The sequence below is a fragment of the Callorhinus ursinus genome, unplaced genomic scaffold (assembly GCF_003265705.2).
Source record: "Callorhinus ursinus isolate GAN/ISIS: 27379988/994484 unplaced genomic scaffold, GSC_fseal_2.0 scaffold39, whole genome shotgun sequence".
NCBI lineage: Eukaryota > Metazoa > Chordata > Mammalia > Carnivora > Otariidae > Callorhinus > Callorhinus ursinus.
The window spans coordinates 1,174,881-1,198,379 of record NW_027397101.1 but is presented as its reverse complement, the minus strand read 5'-3'; the positions used below and the strand labels follow the sequence as shown (position 1 = coordinate 1,198,379).

General features: G+C 37.9%; 1 protein-coding gene across 2 annotated transcripts in view; it reads left to right on the top strand.

The window, feature by feature from the left end:
• Nucleotides 1-23,499, top strand: part of UBQLN1 (ubiquilin 1) — a 52,851-nt gene that overhangs the window by 5,724 nt on the left and 23,628 nt on the right. The gene's annotated exons all lie outside the window — the stretch shown is intronic.

Here is a 23,499-nt window from a genome sequence, read left to right as displayed (position 1 = left end):
CGGTCACTTACTCTTGCCATATTGACTTTTTAGTTCCTTGACCTGTTGTTACATTGTTTTTTCCTGCCTCAGACTTCTTTGCAATTTGTTCTTGCTACCTGGAATGCCTCCTACTCTGCCTGTTCCCACCCATACCGTAAATCTCAGTGAAAAGGTCACTTTCTCAGAAAAGTATCCCTGATTGTCTAGACTAGGTTGGGATTCCCTGTTGTATTTTCTCACAACATTCTGTTTTTTGGTCATAATTCGTCACAATTTAAATTCAGTGTTTGGTTATTTGATTAATGCTTATTTCTTCTGCTAGAGACGATCTCTGTCACCTTTGTGTTACTAAAGCATAGCACACAGTATGGGTTCAGTAAATATTTGTTTACAGGTGAATCTAAACCATTATGCACAATAATATGTATTTAATAATAACTGCCAGTTATTAAACCTTCATTGGGTGCAGGGTATACATAATCTCATGGCTTCCTGCCCTTCTCACAGCTTGTCTTAAATTGCTCTCCCCTTAGGTTATTATTCTCCACAGCTCTTGAGTGTTTCAGATGTTCACTTTTGTTTCTGGTTGCTAGAACATAATTCTCCTAGAACAGCCATTCTTAGCTGGTCGTCTTCGTTTGAACCACAGAACACAGAATGACTGTTGAATGACTATCCATTTTTCTCAAAGACAGTTCACGACTACTATAATTTTATTTTTTATTTTTTTAAGATTTTATATATTTGAGAGAAGGAGCATGCATGTGAGTGGGGAGAGGGGACAGAAGTAGGGGGGAGAGGAAAGGGGAGACAATCTCAAGCAGACTCCACGTTGAGCACAGAGCCTGTGGCAGGGCTGGATCTCAGGACCCTGAGATCAGGACCTGAGCCGTCATCAAGAGTGGGATGCTTAACCGACTGAGCCACCCAGGTGCCCTGACAGCTAATGAAATGCATTGGAAGGAAGTAAATACAGTCGGTGGTGTGTTGGTAAATGTTTGTCAACCACTTCTTCAGGAAAAACAGCACTGATTTGTAGTGTTTGCTTATTTTCATGGTGTACACTTACCATGCCAGATATTAAGCTACCAATATTAAACTGGCTGACAGAATTCCTGAAAATTTAGCAGTCTTAGCTGGTAGGAGTCATTGATTACAGGGCCTTAACGCAGGGGTCAGCCAATGATAGTGGGCCGAATCCACCATGTCCATTCACTTACATTATTATCTATGACTGCTTTCAGAATAACCATATGGCCCAGAGAACTGAAAATACTTACTCTTCAGCCCTTTACAGAAAGTTTGGTGACTTCTGCCTTAGGGCATTAGAGCTTACTGTTCTGGATCTTGTCACATGGGTGCTTAAAACCCTTCTCACTGGAAAATTTTATCGTGGCTTAAATACAGTGCTATATAGTAGAAATTTAATGCAAGCCATACGTAATTTAAATTTTCTCATATTCACTTAAAAGTGAAAATTTTTAATGGTAAAATACACATAAAATTTACCATCTTAACCATTCTTAAGGGTACAGTTCAGTGGCATTAAATACATTTGCATTGTTGTGCAACCATTACCACCATCCATCTCTAGATTTCTTTTCATCTTGCAAAACTGAGGTACTGTACCTATTAAACAATAACCCCATTCCCCTCCCACCAGCCCCTGGCAACAAGCATTCTACTTTCTCTCTCTGAATTTGACTAATCTGTGTATCTCATAAAAGTGGAATCATAAGTATTTGTCCTTTTATGACTGATTTCACTTAATATAATGTCCTCATGTTTCATCCATGTTGTAGCAGATGTCAGAATTTTCTTCCTTTTTAAGGCTGAATAATACTCTATTGTATGTATTTGCCACATTTTGTTTATCCATTCATCGGATGATGGACACTGCATTGTTCTACCTTTTGGGTATTGTAATTTTAATAGTATGTTTTATTGAACCCAGGATGTCCTAAATGTTATTTCAACATGTAAATAGACATAAAAAGTTGAGATATATTTCCTTTTTTTAAAATACGAAGTCTTCAAAATCAGGAGTGTATTTTATACTTAAAACACATCTCAATTTGGACTAACCATGTGTGGCTACAGACTCTGAATTACATAGCACAGTTAATAGAGTCTTCATGTCTTGCTCCTTAACTTACCTCTCCTCTATTATTCACTGCATTTCAGCCATTTGTATGTCTTCTTTTCCCTTAGATATCACTCACTAGCTCTTTCCCTTCCTGGGCCTTTGCAAATGCTGCTAATGACAGTAACAATAGCTAGTACTTATTCTAGACTTATCAAGGTGTAATACATTATTTTTTTAAGTTTCACAGCTTTATGATGAAAGCATTATTAACCCCCTTTTTTTTTTAATGAAGACACAGAGGCATCTGGGTGGATCACTCAGTTAAGCGACTGACTCTTGGTTTCAGCTCAGCCAGTGATCTCAGGGTCGTGAGATCAAGCCCTGCATAGGGCTCTGTGCCTAGTGTAGAGTCTGCTTGGGAGACTCCCTCTCTCTCTCTCAAATAAACAAATCTTTTAAAAAAAGAAAAAAATTAAAAAAAATGAAGAAACAGACTTAGGTTAACAATGTGATCAAATTCAGTTACCCATTAAATAGTGGAGCCTAGGTTCAAATCCAGTGACTAACTTTGGAGCCCACATCTAACCACTACTCCAGGCTGACTTGACTTTTCTCTGGCTGGGTTTTTCAGCCTTAAAGTTTGTTTATATTTTTTAAAGTTTTTATTTAAATTCCAGTTAGCATATAGTACAATATTTCAGGTGTACAGTATAGTGATTAAAGTTTATTTAAATGTTAGTTTATCAGAGTTTGCGCTCACCAGTCTAAATGAGTTCAACAATTCTAATTTGTGATACCATTTTGTGATTATATGTACTTTATCTTTCCCATCCCATATTGAATTTGCAAGACTGTTTTGCTTACCTCCTAATCCCATGGTGCTTGGCACCTATTGTGTAATGCAGGTATTTATTGAGTGAGCAAATAGTGTTTTAAAGATTTATTTGCAATATTTTGTACTTATTTGGGGGATATTTTTAACTGTGATTTACTTAGAAAAATGTGATGTTTGTTTTTAGTTTAATTGTTTAATGGCATTATTTCTGTTGTTTTTCTGTAAGAGCAGCTTCCACTGTTTAAAAAAAATTTTCATTAAATTAGGATTGGAATTTATTTAGAGACTAAAGTTGATATCTTCTGTAAATCTGTTTGATGCAAAAAGTTTTGGGTTAGCATTCCACTCATTATAAGTATGATAAAGTGTATATATGTGTGCTTGTACTTTGCAAAATATTTTCACTACCCCAGAAGATCTGAACTCTGGTCTTTACAGGTAAACTTATGCCATCATAAGGTAGTTTGATTTCTTACTGATACAACCTGGACTGCTTGGTTTATTTATTACTGGTTAAGCGGCTGCTTTAGATTTCTAGGGTTGAGACTTGGGTATAATCATTTTTGGTAAAAAAATTTTTATAGCCTTTAAAACTCTTCTGGTGATTCTGTTCAGAAAAGTATTTATCTGTATACCCATATGTAATTTTCTGTTTATTCTTGTTAAGCAGATGGATCATTACGCTTTGCTTTACTCTCTTTTCACTTGTTTGTTTGTGATCTTTCCATATTGACATATGTGGAACTGACTTACTCCACTATTATTTATTTATTATTCATAAAAGTTTTGTTAGGATTTTGAGAAAGGGGGAAGTGTGTATTGGCATATTAATTTAAGTATGTTGAAATGTGGTTTGCATTTTGGAGAGAACATGAACATTGGAATTGGAGACATCTTTGAGAAAGGTGCTTTACTTCTTTGAGCCTCACTGGCAGCATTTTTAACATGTGATACAATACTTGATTCAGTAGATTGTATGGAGGATTTCATGAGATAGTATGTATGTAAGTACTTGGCTCAGGGTTTGTATGCTGTACTCGTATTGGTTTCTTTCCTCCTGCACCCTTTTATTTGCCAGTGAATTGAGTCTTAATTTTTTTGTAGTAGAAGGAAGCTTGGATAGTATCCTAGCATGTGAATAATTAAACATTTAGTTGGTTATTCTTTGTCAGATTTAGATCGTAGAAAGTCTTTTTCAAAATAGTACATTTAATGGCTAATGCAGTATAACATTTATGGCTGAGTGTTCAATTTTATATTTATAAGAAGGTGCCCTTTTCCCATATAACTGTTCATGTCTCTAGTTATGTCTTATACTCTACATCTTTGTGTTAGATTTATGCGGTGTTTTTTAATGAGGGTACTAATTAAGTTTACTTGGACATCAGGTATTTGGAGAGTGATAACTGGATGAAGTTATGCTATTACATAGGATGATGTACTGAGTATGGATTTTTTCAAGATTAGCAATATTGAATGAGGAACTGATTAAAAGACTTGTGACTTAAAATACTAAAATAGCAAATGTTTGAATGTAGTATATTATTCAGACAACTATTTAGAAAATTCTTGCTAAGTGCTATTAATATGAGGTTCTGCAAGGAATACAATTAATATGTATGTTTTAATATTCAGAGCTTTTTTTTTTTTTTTTTCCCTGAGGATAGTAAGAGCAGAGACAGCTAAAGGCAGGTTTGGATTGTGGGATAGTTGTAAAGGATGACAGTATTTCTTTTAGCTGACTTAAAAGTCAGATTAACTTAATTTTATTTATTTATTATTTTAGGTTAACTTAATTTTAAAAAGTGGTTATATTTCAAAGTTTATCTTCACATAATTTGGGTAGAATATTTGAGTGTTTGCATGAGTGTGAGTATTCTGCCCCCAGGTACTTTACATACTTCTCTTAATTCTCCCATCAGCCCTGCAGAATAAATACTATCTCCATTTTACTGATGAGGGAACCTAGGGTCAGAGATCCTTAGGTAACATCCTCAAGGTCACAACTGAAAAGTGGCAAAACCAAGATTTGAATTCAGGTCTAAATGTTTCAGAAACATTCTTTTTTTCTTACCACTTTGTTCCGTCTCCTCACTCCACTTGTATGTGTGTCTCTTTGTTCCCCCAGTCAGTCAAGCACAGGAAATAAGTGAAGTGGGCCCTGAACAGCTGAGATTGGTGTCATAACATTTGAAATACTAGATCACACGTTTTCATGTCAGGAGAGCATTTCAAAGTATCTCAGCATTCTATTTTATGGCTTTCTAATTCTTGATTACTTATTTGCCTCTTCCTCCTGATTAAAAATAGCAAATTTAGGGGGAAGGGGGGATATGCTGTCAAGGTACGAACTCACAGTCTGGCAAAAAAGCAGATACAGGACACCTCGAGAGTCTGGAACAGTAAGTATAGTTGTATTGCAGAACAGCAGTTGATATGTGCAACAGTAACCCAGCATTTAAAAAAAGTTACATTATATTCAGTAGAACGGAAAATAATTTTGGTGATCACACAGGGGTAAACTTTTTTTTTTTTTTAAAGATTTTATTTATTTATTTGAGAGAGAGAAACAGCATGAAAGGGGAGAAGGTCAGAGGGAGAAGCAGGCTCCCTGCTGAGCCGGGAGCCCGATGTGGGGACTCGATCCCAAGACTCTGGGATCACGACTCGAGCCGAAGGCAGTCGCCCAACCAACTGAGCCACCCAGGGGTAAACTTAAATTAGCTGGAGAATCTGTTGATGTGAAACACCTGACTTTGGATGATGTTGAAAGAAGTGGCTAGTGACGGTTGTTTTATACATGCTGGGTTGATTTCAGATTATTTGAAGTATGTTAGAATTTTGATTCTTCTGGTTATTGGGAAAATGTCTAGTACTTCTAAGTTTTCAACTGTTTGGCTTGTTGGTTATTACTGTAGGTTGTCAGTGCAAGAGCAGAGTAGGAAACATACATTTATAGGAAACATGGATCGTTAGAGGCCCATTCTAGCATATATTTTTCATTTTTGAGTTATTGGTGGCCACATGGGCCTCAGGACAAAAATAAGAGTATCTAACTGGATAGTCCAGAAATAAGTAAAGGAAATTACAAAAATCTTGCTCTTATGGTTAAGATTCTTCCCTAGATAGATGGAAACATTTTATATAATTTGTTGCATAAGTTTTATGTTTCTGAGGAGAAATAGTATCTGTAGACTGCCTCTGTGTTAAACAGCTTTGACAGTTTTCAAGATTGCTAATTGTTCTTTTTTGTTGTTGTTAATACTACTTAGCCTCTAATTTTTTCTTGTGTTCAAAAAAAGTGTAGTAAATAAAACAGACATCAGACATGGAAGTAAAGTTCAGATGTTAGAAAATTTTGATATTTTGAAACCACTAGAAGCTGAAACGATTTTCCTCTACCTAAATAGTGCAGAATAGGAGTTTAAGGAAATCTGAAATATGCAGAGTTTTGGCATTCCATAAAAACATAACATTGTTGGGTACTAAATGAGAAAAATATGCAGCCAAGAATATTTTATCCAGCTAGACTGTCATTGAAAATAAGGAGTAAATAAAAGCTTCCTGAACAAACAGAAACTAAAAGAATTTGTGATCACCAAACCAGCCCTACGAGAAATATTGAAAGGGGTCCTCTAAGCACAAAGAGAGCCCAAAAGTTACATAGACCAGAAAGGAACAGAGACAGTATACTGTAACAGTCACCTTACAGGCAATACAATGGCATTAAATTCATATTCAATACTTACCCTGATTGTAAATGGGCTGAATGCCCCAATCAAAAGACACAGGGCATCAGATTGGATAAAAAAAGCAAGACCTATCGATATGCTGTCTGCAAGAGACTCATTTTAGACCCAAAGACACCCCCAGATTGAAAGTGAGGGGGTGGAAAACCATGTATCATGCTAATGGACATCAAAAGAAAGGTGGGGTGGCAATCCTTATATCAGACAAATTAGATTTTAAACCAAAGACTGTAATAAGAGATGAGGAAGGGGGACACCTGGGGGCTCAGTTGTTAAGTGTCTGCCTTTGGCTCAGGTCATGATCCCAGGGTCCTGGGATCAAGCCCCGCATCCGGCTCCCTGCTCGGCAGGAAGCCTGCTTCTCCCTCTCTCACTCCCTCTGCTTGTGTTCCCTCTCTCGCTATGTCTCTTTCTGTCAAATAAATAAAATCTTAAAGAGAGATGAGGAAGGACACTGTATCATAAAGGGTGTATCCAATAAGAAGATCTAACAGTTGTAAGTATTTATGCCCCTAACATGGGAGCAGTTATATAAGCCAATTAATAACAAAATCAAAGAAACACATTGACAATAATACAATAATACTAGGGGACTTTAACACCCCCCTCACTGAAATGGACAGATCATCTAAACAAAAGATCAACAAGGAAATAAGGGCTTTAAATGACACACTGGACCAGATGGACTTCACAGACATATTCAGAACATTCCACCCCAAAGCAACAGAATGCACATTCTTCTCTAGTGCCCATGGAACATTCTCCAGAATAGATCACATCCTGGGTCACAAATTAGGTCTCAACCAATACCAAAAGATTGGGATCATTCCCTGCATATTTTCGGACCACAATGCTTTGAAACTTGAACTCAATCACAAGAGGAAAGTTGGAAAGAACTCAAATACACAGAGGCTAAAGAGCATCCTACTAAGGAATGAATGGGTCAACTGGGAAATTAAACAAGAATTTAAAAAATTCATGGAAACAAAAACACAACTGTTCAAAACCTTTGGGATGCAGCAGAGGTGGTCCTAAGAGGGAAGTATATAGCAATACAAGCCTTTCTCAAGAAACAAGAAAGGTCTCAAGTACACAACCTAACCCTACACCTAAAGGACCTGGAGAAAGAACAGCAAATAAAGCCTAAACCGGGCAGGAGAAGAGGAATAATAAAGATCAGAGCAGAAATCAGTAAAATAGAAACCAAAAGAACAGATCAACGAAACTAGGAGCTGGTTCTTTGAAAGAATTAACAAGATTGATAAACCCCTGGCCAGACTGATCAAAAAGAAAAGAGAAATGACCCAAATAAATAAAATCATGAATGAAAGAGGAGAGATCACAACCAACACCAAAGAAATACAAACAATTATAAGAACATATTATGAGCAACTTACGCCAACAAATTAGACAATCTGGAAGAAATGGATGCATTCCTAGGGATGTATAAACTACCGAAAGTGAACCAGGAAGAAATAGAAAACCTAAAGAGACCCATAATGAGCAAGGAAATTGAAGGCAGTAATCAAAAATCTCCCAACAAACAAGAGCCCAGGGCCAGAAGGCTTCCCAGGGGAATTCTACCAAACAAAGAAGAATTAATAACTATTCTTCTGAAGCTGTTCCAAAAAATAGAAATGGGAGGAAAACTTCCAAACTCATTTTATGAGGTCAGCATTACCTTGATCTCAAAACCAGACAAAGACCCCATCAAAAAGGAGAATTACAGACCAATATTCCTGATGAACATGGATGCAAAAATTCTCACCAAAATACTAGCCAATAGGATCCAACAGTACATTAAAAGGATTATTCAACAGGACCAAGTGGGATTTATTCCTGGCCTGCAAGGTTGGTTCAACATCCGCAAAGGAATCAATGTGATATACTACATTGAAAGAGGACAAGGACCATATAATCCTCTCAATAGATGCAGAAAAAAACATGATAAAGTACAACATCCTTTTTTGGTTAAAACTCTTCACAGTGTAGGGTTAGAGGGTACATACCTCAATGTTATAAAAGCCATCTATGGAAAACGCACAGCAAGTATCCATTCTCCATGGGGAAAAACTGAGAACTTTTCCCCTAAGGTCAGGAACACGGCAGGGATGTCCATGTCCACTATCACCACTGCTGTTTAGCATAGTACTAGAAGTCATAGCCTCAGCAATCAGACAACAAACAGAAATAAAAGGCATCTGAATTGGCAGAGAAGTTAAACTTTCACTCTTTGCAGATGACATGATACTTTATGTGGAAAACCCAAAAGACTCTGCTCCCAAAACTGCTAGAACTCTTACAGGAATTCAGTAAAGTGGCAGGATATAAAATCAGTGCACAGAAATCAGTTGCATTTCTGTATACCAGCAATGAGACGGAAGAAAGAAATTAAGGAGTCAATCCCATTTACAGTTGCACCCCAAACCATAAGATACCTAGGAATAAATCTAACCAAAGAGGCAAAGGATCTATACTCAGAAAACTATAGAACACTCATGAAAGAAATTGAGGAAGACACATAGAAATGGAAAAACATTCCATGGTCATGGATTGGAAGAACAAATATTGTTAAAACGTCTATGTTAGGGGCACCTGGCTGGCTCAGTTGGTTAAGCGATTGCCTTCTGCTCAGGTCATGATCCTGGGGTCCTGGGATCGAGTCCCATGTCGGGCTCCCCCTGCTCTGCGGGGAGCCTGCTACTCCCTCTCCCTCTGCCTGCCACTCCCTCTGCCTGTGCTCACTTATTCTGTCTCTCTCTGTCAAATGTTAAAAAAAATGTCTGTGAGAAGATGTGGTATATATACACAATGGAATATTATGCAGCCATCAAAAGGAATGAGATCTTGCCATTTGCAACGACATGGATGGAACTGGAGGGTGTTTTGCTGAGTGAAATAAGTCAATCAGAGAAAGACATGTATCATATGACCTCACTGATATGAGGAATTCTTAATCTCAGGAAACAAACTGAGTGTTGCTGAGTGGTGGGGGGTGGGAGGGATGGGGTGGCTGGGTGATAAGACATTGGGTAGGGTATGTGCTATGGTGAGCGGTGTGAATTGTGCAAGACTGTTGAGTGACAGATCTGTACTTCTGAAACAAATAATGCAAGATATGTTAGGAAAAAAGAAAAAGAAGAAGATAGCAGGAGGGGAAGAATGAAGGGGAGTAAGTCGGAGGGGGAGACGAACCATGAGAGACGATGGACTCTGAAAAACAAACTGAGGTTTCTAGAGGGGAGGGGGGTGGGGGGATGGTTAGCCTGGTGATGGGTATTAAGGAGGGCACGTTCTGCGTGGAGCACTGGGTGTTATGCACAAACAATGAATCATGGAACACTACAAAGAACTAATGATGTAATCTATGGCGATTAACATAACAATAAAAATTTAAAAAATGTCTCTGCTACCTAGAGCAATCTACATATTTAATGCAATCCCTGTCAAAATACCATCAACTTTTTTCAAAGAAAGGGAACAAATAATCCTAAAATTTGTATGGAACCGGAAAAGACCCCGAATAGCCAGAGGAATATTGAAAAAGAAAAGCAAAGCTGGTGGCATCACAATTCCAGACTTCAAGCTCTATTACAGTGGTGCCACCATCAAGACAGTATGGTACTGGCACAAAAACAGACACATAGATCAATGGAACAGAATAGCAAGCCCAGACATGGACCCTCAACTCTATGGTCAACTCATCTTTGACAAAGCAGGAAAGAATATCCGATGGAAAAAAGTCTCTTCAACGAATGGTGCTGCGAAAATTGGACAGCCACATGCAGAAGAATGAAACCGGACCGTTTCTGTACACCACACACAAAAATAGACTCAAAATGGATGAAAGACCTAAATGGGAGACAGGAATCATCAGACTCCTAAAGGAGGGCACAGGCAGCAATCTCTTTGACCTCAGCCGCAGCAACTTCTTCCTAGAAACATCATCAAAGGCAGGAAGCAAGGGCAAAAATGAACTGTTGGGACTTAAAGATAAAAAGCTTTTGCACAGCAAAGGAAATAGTCAACAAAACCAAAAAACAACCAACAGGATGGGAGAAGATATTTGCAAATGACATATCAGATAAAGGGCTAGTATCCAAAATCTACAAAGAACTTATCAAACTCAACACCCAGGGAACAAATGATCCAATCAAGAAATGGGCAGAAGACATGAACAGAATTTTCTGCAAAGGCGACATCCAAGTGGCCAACAGACACATGAAAAAGTGCTCAACATCGCTCAGCATCAGGGAAATCCAAATCAAAACCTCAATGAGATACCACCTCACACCCGTCAGAATGGCTAAAATTAACAAGTCAGGAAACAGATGTTGAGGATGTGGAGAAAGGGGAACCCTCCTACACTGTTGGTGGGAATGCAAGCTGGTGCAACCACTCTGGAAAACAGTATGGAGGTTCCTCAAAAAGTTGAAAATAGAGTTACCCTACAACCGAGCAATTGCACTACTGGGTATTTACCCCAAAGATACAAGTCTAGTAATCCAAAGGGGCACCTGCACCTCCACAATAGCCAAACTCTGAGAAGAGCCCAGATGTCCACGGACAGATGAATGGATCAAGAAGATGTGGTATATATACGCAGTGGAATATTATGCAGCCATCAAAAAACGAAATCTTGCCATTTGCAATGACATGGTGGAACTAGAGGGTATTATGCTAAGCGAAATAAGTCAGTCAGAGAAAGACAATTATCATATGATCTCACTGATATGTGGAATTTGAGAAACAAGGCAGAGGATCATAGGGGAAGAGAGGAAAAAATGAAACAAGATGAAACCAGAGAGGGAGACAAACAATAACAGACTCTTAATCTCAGGAAACAAACTGAAGTTTGCTGGAGTGGAGGTGGGTGGGAGAGATGGGGTGGCTGGGTGATGGACATTGGGGAGGGTATGTGTTGTGGTGAGCACTGTGTATTGTTTAAGACTGATGAATCACAGACCTGTACCCCTGAAACAAGCAATACATTAAAAATCACAACATTGTTTACATTGACCATATTTGGATCATACTTTTCTAAAATACAGCATATTTGGAAAAGCATCATATCTGTTTGATATGGTACGATTAAAAGTAAGGTTTATGGAGTAGCAGGCAGCCGAATTGAGTAGTTAATCCTTTGTTTTTTGCTAGTTTGTTCCAGGCTTTGGATAATTAAACAGAATACTCATGTTAGTCTTCTACAGGATTACATTAGTCTTCTGTTTGGGAGTGGTTCTAATATCTAAATGTTTTGAGATTGCTTGAAATTTAAAATTTATTTTTAGTAAGGACTGAGTTAAAATTGGCCATCAGATGATACAGTTTTCCTCTCTCTAGTACTAGAGCTATAGCTGAAGTCTATCACCGTCTCTAACATAATGCTCTCCAACTTGTCTGTGAGTTCATACTTGAATTGCTTTAGGTGCCCCTGAGAACCAAGAGTTCCACCCTTGTCATCACCTCCTCCTCCCAAAGGTAACCACTATTTTCACTTTGACACTATGGATTTTGCCCCTCTTTTCTTGAACTTTATATAAATGAAATCACAGATTATCTTCATTTGTGATTGGCTTTTGCTCTGCATTGAGAGATCCATGATGACATGTGGCTATAGTTCATTTGTTATCGTCATGTGTAATGTCGTATTAAGTAAATATACCACAATTTCTTCTACAGTTAAAGAACAGTTGGGTTGTTTAAAGTTTTTGGCTAATAACAAAGAATACTGGCTTGAACTCCCTTGAACATGTCTTTTGGTGTACCTAGGGATACGTAATTTGTTAGATAAAATCCCGTAAGTGGAATTGTTGGGTCAGTAGAGTAAGCATCAATTCAGCTTCTGCCTCAAAATACTTTTCCAGGGGTGCCTGGGTGGCTCGGTTGGTTAAGTGACTGCCTTTGGCTCAGGTCATGATCCTGGAGTCCCAGGACGAGTCCTGCATTGGGCTCCCTGCTCAGCAGGGAGTCTGCTTCTCCCTCTGGCCTTCACCCTTCTCATGCTCTCTCTCTCTCATTCTCTCTCTCAAAATAAATAAAATCTTTAAAAATATATTTTTCTAGAATATACCAACCTATACTTCTATCTGTAATGTATGTGGATTCTGGTTGCTCCACATCTTCTAGAACACTCTGTACTAGTCTTTTAAGTTGAACCATTCTGTCAGTGTATCACTGGTTTTAATTGGAAGTTACCTGTTTGATAATTAGGAAAAGCAGCACTTTTCGTTTGTGTTAGCCATTTAACTTAATTTTGTGAAGGTCTTATTTTAGTCTCTTGACCATTTTTTAATTGGGTTTTGTTTTTGATATTTGTACATGTCCTGTGTAAAATCTGGATTCAGGCTCTCTTGGTTGTTGGTATTTTAGATGTTTTCTCTCTGTTGCTTACCTCTGTTAATGATAGTTCAATTTATTGTGCCTTTTTTGTTTAAAGATTTTATTTGAGAGAGCACGTGGGAGCATGCCTGTGAGCACTAGGGGGGACGGGCATAGGAAAAGGGACAAGCAGACTCCCCGCTGAACAGGGAGCCCTATGTGGGGCATGATCCCAGGACCCCGAGATCATGACCTGATGGAAGGTAGATGCTTAACCAACTGTGCCACCCAGGCGCCCCTGTTGTGCCTTTTTTTTAAATGGTTGCATCTTTTTGTGTTCCGCTTAGGATATCATTTCCAGTTGTATAGAATTTTATTGATTTTCTTTTTGGTACTGTTTAATTTGCATGTGGTCATAGTTCATGCTTGGTAGGATTTTCACTTGAAATATGTTGCCCTGCTTTATGGCACAGCATATGGTCTAATTTTATAAATGTACTTTAAAAGGAATGTTTATTCTGCAGTTTTCTATACTTTCCAATTAGGACATTTGTTAATTATGTTCAAGTCGTGTGTGTGTGTGTGTGTGTGTGTGTGTGTGTGTGTGTGTGTGTGTTTTCCTTTTCTTTTTTTTCTTTTTCTTTTTTTTTTTTTTTTTGGCCTGTTTCAGGTACTGAGTTAAATAAGCTAAAATCTTACTGTACTTTTGGATTTGTCTGTTTTTTGTTGTGGTTATGTTTAGTTTTTGTTTTATGTATTTTGAAGCTGTTTTATTACGTATGTATAATTTTAAAGTTTTATCTTGTGAATTTAACACTTTAAAACGTTTAAATGTCCTAGTTGCTTTTGTATTAAAGTCTATTTTGTTGACTAGAATAGCCTCACTCACTTGTTTGGTCCCACCCATTCTTTTTATTTTCAACCTTTCTTTTTCTTTACAGTTTAGGAATATCATTTTTAAGCAGCATGAAGTTGAGTTTTTAAATCCAGTCTAGTAGTCTTTGTCTTTTTAATATACAGTCTGTTATGTAATTGCTGCTAAATTTGGTTTACGTTTACCATTATACTATTTGATTTTTAAAATTTTTCCTGTTTATTCTGTACTGCCTTTTCTGTTCTAGATTATTTTGTATTATTTCATTTATCCCCTTTATTAGGTTGGTAGATGTATGCTGTTTTTACTATTCTTTTAGTAGTTATTCTAGAGATTACCATATGCATCTTAATTTATAAAATGTCTAAATTAATAAGTACTTGTACTTCTTCCCAGTTAGTTCAAGGACCTTAGAACAGTTGAATTCCCATGTACCTGCCTCTGGACTAGACTTTCTTTCATATATCGCAAGGCATTATTTTTAATGCTATTTTATACAATCAGTTTTCATTTTGATTTACCCATGTATATATCCTTTCCATTTTTTATTCCTTAATTTAGGGTCATTTTCTTCTGAGGAACACATTAACATTTCCTATAGTCTGTATATGCCAGGTAACAAAATCTGTTTTTGTATGTCTGAAAATGTTTTCATGTTGAGGGATTTTTTACTGTATGTAAAATTTTATGCCTTTAAAATTTTTTTGTAATTTTTTTATTATGGGTGATTTCAATTACACAGGGAGTAGATATAATAAGTTAAACTGTCAGGAATCCTGTACCGAGTTTTGACAGCTAATCTTAAAGCCAGTCTTATTTCAGGTATACTTTCCCTTAAGGTGCCTCCCTCTTCCTCATTATTTTTTAAAAAGATTTTATTTATTTAAGAGCAGGGGAGTGGGTGAGGGGACAGGAGAGAGAGCGCAAACAGGGGGAGGAGCAGAGGGAAAGGGAAAAGCAGGCTCCATGTGGGGCTTGGTCCCAGGACCCTGGGATCATGACCTGAACTGAAGGCACACACCTAACCAACTGAGCCACCCAGGTGCCCCACCCGTCCTTCCTCATCATTTTGATAATCTCTCATGCATTATATCATTTCAGTTTCATCCCTTAGTACTTCAGCGTGTATCTCTAAAAAAATAAGGACATGTTTTTTTTTTTTTAGTGTTCCATGATTCATTGTTTGTGTATAACACCCAGTGCTCCACGCAGAACGTGCCCTCTTTAATACCCATCACCAGGCTAACCCATCCCCCCACCCCCCTCCCCTCTAGAAACCTCAGTTTGTTTTTCAGAGTCCATCGTCTCTCATGGTTTGTCTCCCCCTCCGACTTACTCCTCTTCATTCTTCCCCTCCTGCTATCTTCTTCTTCTTTTTCTTTTTTCCTAACATATCTTGCATTATTTTTTTCAGAGGTACAGATCTGTGACTCAGCAGTCTTGCACAATTCACACCACTCACCATAGCACATACCCTACCCAATGTCTTATCACCCAGCCATCCCATCCCTCCCACCTCCCACCACTCCAGCAACCCTCAGTTTGTTTCCTGAGATTAAGAATTCCTCATATCAGTGAGGTCATATGATACATGTCTTTCTCTGATTGACTTATTTCACTCAGCAAAACACCCTCCAGTTCCATCCATGTCGTTGCAAATGGCAAGATCTCATTCCTTTTGATGGCTGCATAATATTCCATTGTGTATATATACCACATCTTCTTTATCCATTCATCTGTCGATGGACATCTTGGCTCTTTCCACAGTTTGGCTATTGTGGACATTGCTGCTATAAACATTGGGGTGCACGTACCCCTTCGGATCCCTACATTTGTATCTTTGGGGTAAATACCCAGTAGCGCAATTGCTGGATCGTATGGTAGCTCTAAAAAATAAGGACCTTTTTAAAAAGCAATACAGTATCCTGCCTTTGCAGTGAATAATTCCTTAATTTCATCAGTTGAAAATTTCCCTGTTATCTCAAAATGATTTTTTAGCATAATGATAGTATGAATTTATTTTATCTTTTTGTTTTCAAAAAAGACTTGTATTTTTTTTTTTAGAGCAGTTTTAGATTCACAGCAAATTGAGTGGTGAGTACAGGGTTCCCATACCCCCTGCTCCACATCCCTCCCACCCCATAGTAGTACATTTTTTATAATTGATGGACATCATCACCTAAAGTCCATAATTTAAGATTCACTTTTTCACTTTTTTAAAGTTTTTTTTAAATTTATTGGAGAGACAGCATGAGTGGGGGGAGGGGCAGAGGGAGAGGGACAAGCAGACTCTGCCCACCCTGGGATCATGACCTGAGACGAAGTCAGACGCCCAACCGACTGAGCCACCCAAGTCCCCCCCCACCCATAGTTTAAGACACACTCTTGATGTTTTTACATTCTTTGGGTTTTGACTTAAATTTAATGACATGTACCTGCCTATTCATCAGCCTTTCCTAATCCCTAGCAACCACTGATCCTCATAGTTTTGCCTTTTCCAGAATGTCATATAGGTCATATAGTTGTAATTATAAAATATGTGGACTCTTCAGATTGGCTTCTCTGACTTAGTAATAATATGTATTTAAAGTTCCTTGATGTGTTTTCATGGTTTTATTTATGTATGTGTATACACACATGCACACGGTTTTATATACATATATGAGTAATATTCCATTGTCTGGATGTTCCACAGTTTATTCATTCATCTACTAAAGTATATCTTGGTAGCTTCTGAGTCTTGACAGTAATGAATAAAACTGCTATAAACATCTGTGTGCAGGTTTTTGTGTGGACGTAAGTTTGCAACTTTTATCATTTGTTAATACTACTTAGCTCCTGATTTTCTCCTTTTGTGTGGACATAAGTTTTTAACTTCTTTGGGTAAATACCAAGGAGTGTGATTGCTGGATCAAATGGTAAGAGCTTTATAAAAAACTGCCAAACTGTCTTCCAAAGTATACCAAATGGTACCTCATCAGCAATGAATGAGAGTTCCTGTTCTACATCCTTTCTGGCATCTAGTGTTATTTTTGGATTTGGACATCTAAGAGTATAGTGTGATCTCCTAGTTTTATTTTTCAGTTCTCTAATTATACAGGACGTGGAGAATCTTTTCATGTGCTTGTTTGCATTTTGTATTGTAATTTTTGGTGAGGTGTCTGTTAAAGTCTTTTGCCCATTTTTCTAAAAATTTTATTTTATTATTATGTTAATCACCATACACTACATCATTAGTTTTTGATGCAGTGTTCCATGATGCATTGTTTGTATATATCACTCAGTGCTCCATGCGGAACGTTCCCTCTTTAATACCCATCACCACATTTTTAAAATCAGGTTGTTTAATTGGTTATCGTTGGGTTTTAGTTCTGTGTGTGTGTGTGTGTGTGTGTGTGTATGTATATATATATTTTAAGTTTTTTTATTTATTTGACAGAGAGAGACACAGCGAGAGAGGGAACACAAGCAGGGGGAGTGGGAGAGGGAGAAGCAGGCTTCCTGCAGGGCGGGGAGCCTGATGCAGGGCTTGATCCCAGGACCCTGAGATCGTGACCTGAGCCGAAGGCAGACGCTTAACGACTGAGCCACCCAGGCGCCCCTCATCTATATATATATTTTTAAATATATTATTTATTTGAGAGCAAGAGAGAGGGCATGAGCAGAGGGAAGGGGCAGAGGGCGAGGGAGAAACAGACTCCCCCTCTGAGCAGGGAGCCTGACGTGGGGCCTCGATCCTAAGACCTGGAGATCCTGACCTGAGCCGAAGGCAGATGCTTAACCAACTGAGCCACCAAGGTGCCCCAGTCCTTTGTATATTTTGGATAATAGTCCTTTATCACACATGTCTTTTGCAAATATTTTCACTCAGTCTGGCTTGTTTCTCATTTGCTTAAAAAGATTAATTTTTGAAGTGGAATGTAGATAAGGCATTGCAAGTGACCAGTAAGTTTCTTTTTTTCTTTTCCAGTATCTGTGCCTTTATTTCTTTTCCTGCCTTGTCGCATTGACTGGGATTTTGAGTACCATGTTGAGTAGAGTGGGGTGGTGGTGGTGTATTAGGGGTAATATCTTTGCTTTGTTCCTGTTATTAGTGGGAAAGCATTCACCATTAAGTATGATGTTAACTGCACATATATCCTTGATGCACTTTATCAGGTCTAAGTAGTTCCCTTTTATTCCTAATTTGCTGAAACTTTCATCATGAATGAATGTTGTCACATGCTTTTTTACTATTGACTCATAAGATTGTATGGTTTTTCTTCCTTTGTGTGTTGATATAAAATTACATTAATTTTCAAATGTTGGCTTAGCCTCTTGTTTCTCTGTATAGTGCTGGATTTGATTTCCTGGTATTTTTATGGAGGATTTCTACATCTGTGTTCCTGAGGGATACTGGTCTGTAGTTTTCTTCTACTTTGTTTTCTTGCTTTGGTTATCAGGGTAGTATTGGCCTCATGAAACGAGTTGAGAATTGTTCCCACTTGTATTTTCAAAAGAGGTTGAATGAGTTCTGATAGCTAGACTCAAGAAATTGACTCATTTCATCAAAGTTGTCACATATATATGTGTGGAGTATCCCTTATCCTTTTACTGTTCATGAAGTCTACAGTCTTTCCTCCCTTGTTCCTGACATTGTTAATATATGTCTTGCTGTTTTTTCTTGTTCAGTCTAGCTAGAGGTTTATCAATTTTACTGATGTTTGAAAAGATTTTCTCTTCTTTATTTTGTTGATTTCTGCTTTTTTTAATACTAATTCCTTGTTTGGGTTTCGTTTGCTCCTCGAGTTTCTAAAGGTTAAAGCAGATTGTGATCTTTCTTCTTAGATATAAGCCTTCAATACTATAAATTTCCCTAGGCATTGCTTTAGCCGAATCTCACAAATTTTGACATATTGTAGCTTCATTTTCATTTAGTTGGAAATACTTTCTTTCTAATTTATACTCAAGACTTCCTTTTTGATCCATGAATTATTTAAAAGTATTTGTTTAACTTGGAGATTTTCCTGATATCTTCTCTTACTGATTTTTAGTATAATTCCAAATTGTCAGGGAATATATTTATATGATTTCTGTTATTTTAAGTTTCCAAGGTTTTTCTCTTCTCCAATTTATGGTCTGTCTTGGTGACGGCTCCATGTGTACTTAAAAAGTTTCAATTTCAGGGCACCTGGGTGGCTCAGTTGGTTAAGCATCTGACTCTTGATCTCAGCTCAGGTCTTGATTTCAGGGTCATGAGTTGAAGCCCTGCCTTGGGCTCCATGCTGGGCATGGAGCTACTTAAAAAAAGTTTCACTTTCATCTACAGGTCCTTCTCTACTTTTTTCCTCCTTAGCAACTTGTTTGTTCAGGACACTGTGTGTGTGTGTGTGTGTGTGTGTGTGTGTGTGTGTGTGTGTGTGTATGCGGTTGTATTCTTTTGATGACCTTTAATATGTTCCTTTATCATCTTCATTTTTGGGGAATATTTGTTATACTTAGAGCAGGCAGTGGTCCTTAAATTTTAGTGTGCATCAGGATTACCTGGGAGGCTTGTTAAACCATAGATTACTAGGCCGCATCCCTGGGGTTTCTGATTTGGCTGGTCTGGGGTGGGGATTGAGAATTTGTATTTACCAAGTTAACCTAGTAATGGTGAGTGCTGCTCATCTGGGGACAGTACTTTAAGAAGTACAGGTCTAGGGCAGTTTTGCAACCTTGTCATTATTGACACTTTGAATTGGATAGTTCTTTGTTGTTGGGACTATCCTGTGCATTGTAGGAGGTATAGCGCATGTCTGGTCTCTACCCACCAGATGACAGTGGTTGTGACTAGCAGAAATGTCTTCAGACTTTGCCAGATGCTTCCTGGGGTGGATAGAGGGAGGTACCCATCCCCGTTGGGTATCACTGTTCTAGGGTGCCTGGGAAAAACTCTTACATCCATATCTTTAAGTATTTTTCTTTTAGGATGGTTAGATTCTCCTTGGAGACACATTTATAATATTACAGTCTTCCTGCCTGATGGTGAAGGCCCCCTGCCAGTGTTCTGTTTGATAGATGTGGGGTGAAGGGGTAAGGGATCAGCATCTAGTATGTCTGTGTTTTCTTAATTTTCTTCATTTTAGTATTATACTCTTGCTTTCATTGTGTCTTGTGTGTTTAGTCGAGACTCTGTTCTCTTTCTTTTTTTTTTTTTTAAGATTTTTTTATTTATGTATTTGACAGAGAGAGACACAGTGAGAGAGGAAACACAAGCAAGGGGAGTGGAAGAGGGAGAAGCAGGCTTCCTGAGGAGCAGGGATCCCAGTGTGGGGCTCGATCCCAGGACCCTGGGATCATGACCTCAGCTGAAGGCAGACGCCTAATGGCTGAGCCACCCAGGTGCCCCTCTGTGTTCCTTTTCAAGAGAAGAAAAAATTCTCTAGTCTTTTGTCGGGTTTGAGGAGGGGCAACTGCTTAGTGTGAAGTGAGGATATGTCTGTTTCTGAGACTTTGAAGTAGTCCTCTTTGTTTTAGACCTTAAGCATTTCTCATCTCATGACCCCCTGCCCTCAGCCTTACAGTATTGCGTCTTCTGGGAACTCTGCAGATTCTCGGGATTTAATTAGCGATTAGCTTTCTGCATTGCGAGTTTAGGATTCGGTTCTCTTGGGTCTGCTAAATCAATTGATCAGGTGTCCATATGATGTCCAGCTTTAAAATTTTGTTCCAGTTGAGATTAAAAGGTCTCAGTTTGTTCTGTCATCTCTTTTTGCTAATCCTATCCCCGAAAGAGATTTGTATCTGGAATATATAAAGAATTTTTGAGGGGTGCCTGGCTGGCTCAGAAGAGCACACAACTCTTGATCTTGGGGTTTTAGTCAAGCCCCACGTTGGGTGTAGAGATTACTTAAATAAATGAAACTTAAAGAATTGTTGTAACTCAATAATAAAAAGACAAACCAATATCAAACAGGGTGAAGAATCTGAATAAATAGTTCTCCAAAGAAGATATACAAATAAGCACATGAACAGATATTCAGTGTCATTAACTATCAGGGGAATGCAAATCAAAACCACTAGAATGTTATAATTAAAAAGTTGGACAATAAATATTGGTGAGGATATGGAGAGATTGGAACCCTTATGTACTGCTGGTGCGAATGTACAATGGTACAGCCGCTTAGAATAACACTTTGGTGATTCCTCAAGTGGTTAAATGAAGAGATACATATGACCCAGTAATTCTACATCTAGATACATACCAAAGAGAAATGAAAACCTATGTCCATACCAAAACTTGTATATGAATATTTATGGCAACATAATTTATAAGAGCCCAAAGGTGGAAACAACCCAGATGTCCATCAGTTGATGAATGGCTAAACAAAATGTTGTATATCCTTGCAATGGAATAGTTTTTGGCGATAAAAAGTAAGGAAGTACTGATACATGCTACAACATGGGTGAATCATTATGCTAAATAAAAGAAGCCAGTTACAAAGACCACATATTATATAATTGCATTTATGTGAAATGTCAAGCATAGGGAAATCTGTAGAGATAGAAGGTAGATTAGTGGTTTCTTAAGGGTTGCAGTGATGGGGGAATAGGGAGGTAATAGCTAAAGGGTGTTAGTTTCTTTTAGAGAAGAAAGAGAAGAAAATTTCTAAAATTGACTTGTGATTGCACATATCTGTGAATATACTGAAAACCATTGAACTGTACACCTTAAATGGGCAAATTATATGTGAGTTGTACTTCCATAAAGCATTAAAAAATCCTTTACTATTTTAGTAGGGATTTAACAGGATATAAGAGTAGATGTATTTCTTTGGCATTTTACCTTCAGATCTTAAAATACGCTAAAATGCAATATAATTACAGGTTAGACAAATCATGGGATATTAAGGATTCTGAAAATGTTTTCTTTAAGGTTAGGAAAACACATTTAGATTTAAATTAATCTCATTTTACATATGAAACAGATTATAGTTTATCTGGGTGGATTGGTCCTTGATGTTAGACTTAGATTTGAGTCCTAACCGGGGAGTTTGTTAGCATGTCATGGAGAGGGACATATTGAACCTATCTTTGTTTCTGTATCTGAAATAGGATTGAAACCCATCTACCTCAGAGTTATTGAGGATTAAAAGAGCTGGCATTGTATTAGCTCCAGTTTATTGAACACCATCAATGTGTTTGGTGCATTTTACATACATGTCATTCAGTCCTTAGAAAGCCATGTGTTCTGGGGCACCTGGGTGGCTCAGTCAGTTAAGCGTCTGCCTTTGGCTCAGGTCATGATATCAGGGTTGTGGGATAGAGTCCCGAGTTGGGCTCTCTGCTCAGCAGGGAGTCTGCTTCTCCCTCTGCCTCTCCCCTGATCGTTCTTGCTTGCTTTCTTTCTTTCTCAAATAAAATCTTTTAAAAAAAAGAAAACAGAAAAATAGAAAACCATGTATTCTGCTGCTCATTACATTGTTACTCTTTCTGGTAGCTACCAAAGGGAGAAATGACATGTCAGTAATAGGAGAATGGTTAAATTATTGATTGGCCTCTCTTTATAGGATATTATCAAATGGTGTTTTACAAAGATTTTGTAGTTATTTGGAAATTGTTATCTTAGATAAAAAGGTTATATATTTTTAGATGAGGGAGAGCTCAGGTGGAAAAGCTCCAAAATATTTACTGTAGCATTATTTTGCATTATCGGTTTTTTTTTTGTTTTTAAGATTTTATTTATTTATTTGACAGAAAGAGACACAGCCAGAGAGGGAGCACAAGCAGGGGGAGTGGGAGAGGGAGAAGCAGACTTCCCCCCGAGCAGGGAGCCCAATGCGGGGCTCGATCCCAGGACCCTGGGATCTTGACCCAAGCCAAAGGCAGACGATTAATGACTCATATTTTGCATTGTTTTTATGATTAAAAAACAACAAACAGTTGCTTACACTGAGTGTTGTAACTTGATTATGGAAAATTTCATTCATACGCAAAGGTAGAGTCTGATGAACTTTCATGCACTTCTCATTTTCAACAATGATTGACATATAGTCTGTCTTGTTTTATTTATATCCCTCTACACTTCCCCTTCCCTGCTTTCTGCAAGATTTTATAAAATCTCAGGTATTACTTAATGTGTCTTCCTACTTATTTTGACAACCAAACATATCCCCTTTCTATTTCCAAAACATTCCCTTGGTGATAGCGCCTTCATCTTTTGAGACCCATTTCTGTAGGGCATTAGGAGTGGTTTAAGATGTGATACTTTTCTTAATTTGGACTGATTCTCTGAGGTAGTCTGTTAACATAGATTCCTTGGCCTACTCTGAGATTTCCTGATATGGAGGGTGGAATAGGCCTAAGCATACAGGTGCTTGTGAAAGAAAACACTGATCTAACATGGAATAAATAAGGTTTTTTTAATAGTATGAAGATCTTTTCTCTGTGTTTGCATGTTATTCTTGTCCCTGGAAAGCCTTTCTTCAGGTTTTCTTGGCTACTTCCTAATCTGCCGTAGTTTTCATTGGAAAGCTTTCTTTAATTGCCCTTGTGCTTCCTCTGTACTTTGTGGTTTACCTAACTCTTTCATTGCTGTCCTTCAAGGAAAGATTTTTGCTCTGTATCTCTGCATGTGGACAATAGTGTGTGTGTGTGTGTGTGTGTGTGTGTGTGTGTGTGTGTGTGTGTG